The sequence below is a fragment of the Pipistrellus hanaki genome (assembly GCF_964339955.1).
Source record: "Pipistrellus hanaki genome assembly, chromosome: 7".
In the NCBI taxonomy this organism is placed as follows: domain Eukaryota; kingdom Metazoa; phylum Chordata; class Mammalia; order Chiroptera; family Vespertilionidae; genus Pipistrellus; species Pipistrellus hanaki.
The window spans coordinates 1,746,112-1,752,406 of record NC_140509.1 but is presented as its reverse complement, the minus strand read 5'-3'; the positions used below and the strand labels follow the sequence as shown (position 1 = coordinate 1,752,406).

General features: G+C 46.7%; 1 pseudogene across 1 annotated transcript; it reads left to right on the top strand.

Annotated features, from left to right (window-relative positions):
• Nucleotides 1–725: 725 nt before the first annotated feature.
• Nucleotides 726–2,684, top strand: LOC311626054 (nectin-2-like; annotated as a pseudogene). The gene has a single exon. The product of its transcript is annotated as a nectin-2-like (transcript).
• Nucleotides 2,685–6,295: the final 3,611 nt, after the last annotated feature.

Here is a 6,295-nt window from a genome sequence, read left to right as displayed (position 1 = left end):
TTATGGTGAACACGCTCCATTTTAAGATATTTGTGAATGCTGGTTTAAATGCTTTAAAAGTGCTGATTTCGATGTGAAAGACAAAGAATGTCCAGGTCAACCTGAAAAGTTTGAAGACCAACAATTACAAGCATTATTGATGAAGATGCATGCCAAACTCAAAAGCAACTTGCAGAAAGATTAAACGTTGCTCAGCAAACAATTTCCGATCCTTTACAAGCAATGGGAAAGATTTTAAAAAAAGGAAAGTGGGTGCCACATCAACTGAAGGAAAGACAAATGGAAAACCGAAAAGTCATCAGCAAAATGTTGCTTCAACGGCACGAAAGAAAGTCTGATCGATGGCACATGCACTTTCTGAGCAGCAATTCTAAATATATGAAGAAGTGGAAAATTTGGTCTCTGAATGGTTTGCATCAAAACAAGAAAAGTTCTATTGGGACGGTATCCACAAATTACCTGAAAGATGGGGAAATGTGTAGTTAGCGATGGACATTACTTTGAATAAAGCACTTTTTTAAAATTAAATTATTATCTGTGTACATATCTTACCATTGCCCCCCACCCCATACCTGCCCTCCCTCCCCAGAGTTTTGTGTCCATTGGTTGTACTTATATGCATGTATACAAGTCCTTCGGTTGATCTCTCTCTCTCTCTCTCTCTCTCTCTCTCTCTCTCTTTCTCTCTTTAAAAATATATCTTATCCTGTGACGTCGTCCTAACAGCCAGAGAGGAGCTTAGTGGCCCGAGGGCACGGAGCCCGGAGAGCCGGGACCGAGATCGAGGAAGCCGGGGAACGGGAACGCTGCGGGCGGGAGCCGGCCGGGAGCCGGCCGGGAGCCGGAGCCCCTCAGGCACCTGCTGGCTCGCCCAGGCGGTTGGCGCTCGCAGAGTGGTCCGCAGGCCTCCGCCCGCCCGCCCCCAGCCCCTCCCCCGGCCCCCCATGGCCCGGGCCGAGGCCCTCCCGCCATCGAGACCGTCGCTGACTCCGCTGCTGCCGCTGCTGCTCCGAGAGGCCTGAGCCCAGAATGGGCGGGTCAGCATGTCCGCCGAGGTGCGGGGCCGCCTGGGGGACACGGCGGAGCTGCCGTGCTACCTGCAGTCGCCGGGGCCTAAGGGCAACGTCTCCCAGGTGACATGGCAGCGCCTGGACCCATCCGGGGACCTGCAGAGCGTGGCCGCCTTCCACCCGTCCCACGGCCTCAGCTTCCCCAACCGGCATTTCCCCAAGGACCGGCTGTCCTTCCGCTCCATGGGCCAGAGCCCTGGCGCCCGGCCGGGCGCCGAGCTGCGGGACGTGGCGCCACGCTGGTCCTGCAGGGGCTGAGAGTGGAGGACGAGGGCAACTTCTCCTGCGAGTTTGCCACCTTCCCCCTGGGCACCAGCCGTGGGGTGACCTGGCTCAGGACCATAGCCCAGCCCCAGAACCACGCCGAGACCCAGGAGGTGGCGCTCAGCGCGGAGCCGGTGCCCGTGGCGCGCTGTGTCTCCTCGGGGAGCCGCCCGCCCGCCAAGATCTCCTGGCTCTCGCCCCTGCACGGGGAGCAGAAGGAGACCGGGACCGCGGGGCCCCTGTCCGGCACGCTCACCGTCACCAGCCGCTACGCCGTGGTGCCCTCCAGCCAAGTAGATGGCGTCAGGATCACCTGCAAGGTGGAGCACGAGGCCCTGGAGGAGCCCGCCCTGCTGCCCGTGACCGTGTCTGTGCGCTACCCCCCCCCCCCCACTCCCCCCAGGTCTCCATCTCTGGCTATGATGACAACTGGTACCTCGGCCGTAGTGAGGCCACTCTGAACTGTGATGTTCGCAGCAACCCGCAGCCCACAAGCTACATCTGGAGCACGACTTCGGGCTCCTTACCGGCCTCAGCGAAATACCAGGGCCCCCCAGCTGCTAGTCCACCTGGTGGACAGGCTGGTCAACACCACCTTCGTCTGCACCGCCAGCAACGCCGAGGGCTCGGGCCGCGCCGAGCAGGTGGTCCTCGTCCGAGAAGGCCCCCGGGCCTCTCCCCGAGACGAGGGTCCCATGGTGTGGGGGGCCGTGGTGGGGACGCTGCTGGTGCTGCTGCTTCTGGCTGGGGGGGTCTTGGCCTTCGTGCTGCTTAGGAAGAGGAGGAGGAGGAAGAGCCTTGGAGGAGCAGGAGGAGGACCGGACATTGGCCAGGGATCCTACGATCCGAAAACTCAAGTGTTTGAGAACGGGGGCCCCGTCTTCTGGACCACCACAGCCCCGGGCTCCCAGAGGCCGGACGGCCAGGTCGCAGAGGAGGACTACGAGGAAGAGGAGGAGAAGGCCGAGAAGGGCCTCATGCTGCCTCCGTCCCTTGCGCTGGAGGACGACATGGAGTCCCAGCTGGACGGCTCCCTCATCTCCCGGCGGGCGGTGTACGTGTGACTCTGGACAGAGACAGACACAGAGACAGAGACGAGCCCACAGGGGCCCTGGCTGCAGACTGGTTGGACTCGTCTGGATGACACTGGAGCACAATTGCTACCTCCCACTTTCCTGGGATTCGGAGGGAGGTGGAATATCACACACTGGACTTACAGTCTCCGGGGCTGCATGGGGGAAGGGAGGGGGACCGCAGAGGACCCCCGCCCCCAACAGAGACTCGGTTTTGGCTCTGGCCTGCCCCAGCCCTGCCCTGTGACACTCAGGAGTTAATAAACGGTTTGGAGGAAAAAAAATAAAATAAAATAAATAAAATAAATAAAAAAATAAAATAAAAATATATCTTATTGAGTTTTTACAGAGAGGAAGAGAAAGGGATAGAGAGTCAGAAACATCGATGAGAGAGAGACATCGATCAGCTGCCTCCTGCACACCCCCGACTGGGGATGTGCCCGCAACCAAGGTACATGCCCTTGACCGGAATTGAACCTGGGACCTTCCAGTCCGCAGGCGGTGGCTCTATCCACTGAGCCAAACCCGTCTTGGCCTTTGGTTGATCTCTTATCTACCCCAGATCTCCCTGCCCTCCCCGCTGTAATTTGACTGTCTGCTGTTGCTTTACTGTCGCTATATCTATCATTTGGTTCATCAGTTTATAATGATCCTTATTTTCCATAAATGAGTGAGGTCATGTGGTGTTTCTCTTTCATTGATTGGCTTATTTCACTCAGCATGATGTTCTTCAATTCCATCCAGGTTGCTGCAAATGATAAGAATTCCTTCTTTTTTATGGCAGCATAGTATTCCATTGTGTAGATGTACCATAGTTTTTTGATCAATCATCTACTGATGGGCACCTAGGCTGTTTCCAAATCCTAGCTATTGTAAATTGTGCTGCTATGAACATAGTGGTGCATATGTCCTTTCTGATTGGTGTTTCTAGTTTCTTGGGATATAATCCTAGAAGTGGGATTACTGGGTCAAATGGAAGTTCCATTTTTTGAGGAAACTCCACACTGTTCTCCACAGTGGTTGCACCAGTCTGCATTCCCACCAGCAGTGCACGAGGGTTCCTTTTTCTCCGCAACCTCGCCAACACTTGTCATTTGTTGATTTGTTGATGTTGGCCATTCTGAGAAGTGTGAGATGATACTGCATTGTTGTTTTGATTTGCATCTCTCGGAAAATTAGTGACTTTGAGCATGTTTTCATGTGCCTCTTGGCCTTACTTCTGTCTTCTTTTGAGAAGATTCTATTTAGGTTCATTGCCCATTTTTTTAATTGGCTCATTTATCTTTCTTTTATTTAGTTGTATAAGCTGTCTGTAGATGTTGGAGATTAAACCTTTATCAGTGATAACATTTGCAAATATGTTGCCCCATACAGTGGGCTTTCTTGTTGTTTTGCTGTAAAAAAGCTTTTTATTTTGATGTAGTCCCATTTGGTTATTTTCTCTTTAGCTTCCTATGCCCTAGGGGTAGTATCAGTGAAGAAGTTCTTTTGGCATATGTCTGAGATTTTGCTGCCTGTGGATGCCTCTAGTGTTTTTATGGTTTCCTGTCTTATGTTTAAGTCCTGTATCCATTTTGAGTTTATTTTTGTGTATGGTGTAAGTTGATGATCTAGTTTCATTTTTTTTTTTTTGCATGTATCTGTCCATTTTTCCCAACACCATTTATTGAAGAGACTGTCTTGACTCCATTGTATATTTGTGTCTTCTTTGTCAAATATTAATTGAGCATAGTAATTTGGGTTGATTCTCTATTTTGGATTCTCTATTCTATTCCATTGGTCTATATGTCTGTTCTTGTGCCAGTGCCAGGATGTTTTGAGAACAGTGGCTTTGTAATACAGCTTGAAATCTGGTATTGAAATCCCTCCTACTTTACTCTTCTTTTTCAGGATTGGTGTGGCTATTCGGGGTCTTTTATTGTTCCAAATAAATTTTTGGAGAGTTCTTTCTAGGTCAGTGAAATATGCCGTTGGTATTTTAATGGGGAGTGCATTGAACCTATAGATTGCTTTGGAAAGTATGGACATTTTGATGATGTTGATTCTACCAATCCATGAACATGGTATGTTCTTCCATCTGTTTACATCTTCCTCTATCTCTTTTTTTCAGTGTCGTGTAGTTTTCCGCATATAGTCCTTTACTTCCTTAGTTAAGATTATTCCTAGGTATCTTAATTTTTGTGGTGCTATGGTAAATGGGATTGCTTTTTTAATCTCTGTTTCTGTAAGTTCACTATTGGTGTATAGAAATGCCATAGATTTCTTGGCATTAATTTTGTATCCTGCTACATTGCCAAATTCATTTATTAAGTCAATTAGTTTTTTTTATGTTTTTTTAATGTACAATATTATGTCATCTGCAAATAAGGATAACTTTACTTCTTCTTTTCCAATTTGGATGCCTTTTATTTCCTCTTTTTGTCTAATTGCAATGGCTAGTACTTCCAATACTATGTCAAACAGGAGTGGCGAGAGTGGGCATCCCTGTCTTGTTCCTGTTCTTAGAGGGAATGGTTTTAGTTCTTGCCCATTGAGTATGATGTTGGCTGTGGGTTTATCATATATAGCTTTTATTATATTGAGGTATGATCCTTGTACTCCCACCTTGTTGAGAGTTTTTATCAGGAAAGGGTGTTGGATTTTACCAAATGCTTTTTCTGCATCAATTGATATGATTATATGATTTTTATCTCTCAATTTGTTTATGTGATGTATCATGTTTATTGATTTGTGGATATTGTACCATCCTTGCATTCCTGGAGTAAATCCTACTTGGTCATAGTGTATGATCTTTCTGATGATCTGCTGGAACCGATTTGCTAGAATTTTGTTGAGGATTTTGGCATCTATGTTTATGAGGAATATTGACCTGTAATTCTCTTTCATTGTGTTGTCTTTATCTGGTTTTGATATTAGGATGATGCTGGTTTCATAGGAGGAACTTGGAAGTGTTCCTTCTTCTTGAATTTTTTGGAATAGTCTGAGGAGGATAGCCATCTGGCCCTGGGCTTTTGTTTGCTAGAAGCTTTTTGATGACTGTTTCAACTGGTCTATTGAGATTTTTAGATTCTTTCTTATTGAGTTTTAGAAGGTTGTATTTTTCTAGGAATATGTCCATTTCCTCCAGGTTGTCCAGTTTGTTGGAATAGAGTTGTTGGTAGTATTTTGTAACAATCCTTTGTATTTCGGCGGGGTCTGTTGTTATTTCACCTCTTTAATTTCTGATTTTATTTTTTTGAGTCCTTTCTGTTTCTTGGTTAGAGTGGCTAGAGGTTCATCAATCTTGTTTATCCTTTCAAAGAACCAGCTCTTGGTTTTGTTGATCTTATGTATTGTTTCTTTGGTCTCAATGTTGTTTATCTCCGCTCTGATTTTTATTTCCTTCCTTCTGCTTACACTGGGCTTTTCTTGTTGCCCTTTTTCTAACTCTTTGAGTTGTAGAGTTAGATAATTTGTTACCATATTTTCTTGTTTTTTTTTTTTTTTTTTTTTTTTTTTCAATCGGCTTGTAGGGATATGAACTTCTCTCTTAAAACTGCTTTTGTTGTTTCCCATAGATTTTTTTTTTTAAATAAGTTTTTATTTTTCATATTATTACAAATGTTCCTTCTCCCCCCCCCCCACCATTGCTCTCCTCCACCAGGTTCCCACCCCACCCTCTGCCCTTTCCCCTCTCCCCATTGTCCTCATCCATAGGTGCACAGTTTATGTTCAGTCTCTTCCCACGCCCCCCTCTCCCCTTTTCCCCAAGAATCGTCAGTTCACTCCCCTTCCATACCTCTGATTCTATTATATTCAACAGTTAATATTGTTCATCAGATTTTTTTAATTTCCTTGGTTTTTAGATTCACTTGTTGATAATTACGTATTTGTTGTTCATAATTTTTA